Source organism: Fulmarus glacialis, unplaced genomic scaffold (genome assembly GCF_000690835.1).
Source record: "Fulmarus glacialis isolate BGI_N327 unplaced genomic scaffold, ASM69083v1 scaffold34229, whole genome shotgun sequence".
Taxonomy (NCBI): Eukaryota; Metazoa; Chordata; class Aves; order Procellariiformes; family Procellariidae; genus Fulmarus; species Fulmarus glacialis.
This window is the reverse complement of record NW_009231947.1, coordinates 13-301: the sequence shown is the minus strand read 5'-3', so window position 1 is coordinate 301 and position 289 is coordinate 13.

Below are 289 nucleotides of genomic sequence, written 5' to 3'. Positions count from 1 at the left end.
CTGCGACAGACAGCCCACACTGAGGGGACGGCTCGTGGTCAGGGGTAGATTTTGGGCGCGGGTGGGGAAGCAGGAGCTGTTATGCGGGGAGGAGGGGGGGGGGGAGGGCGGTGGCAGCCCCCAGCCAGCTCTCTGTCACTGCCATTGTCCCCGCAGCACCTGCCCAGGAGAGGGGTGACCCGCTGGGACACCGGCTCTGCTCGCACAGAGGGTGACACATGGGGCTGGGACCCTGCGGAGGGGACGGGGTGACAGGCGGGGCTGGGCCCCTATGGAGGGAATGGGGTGA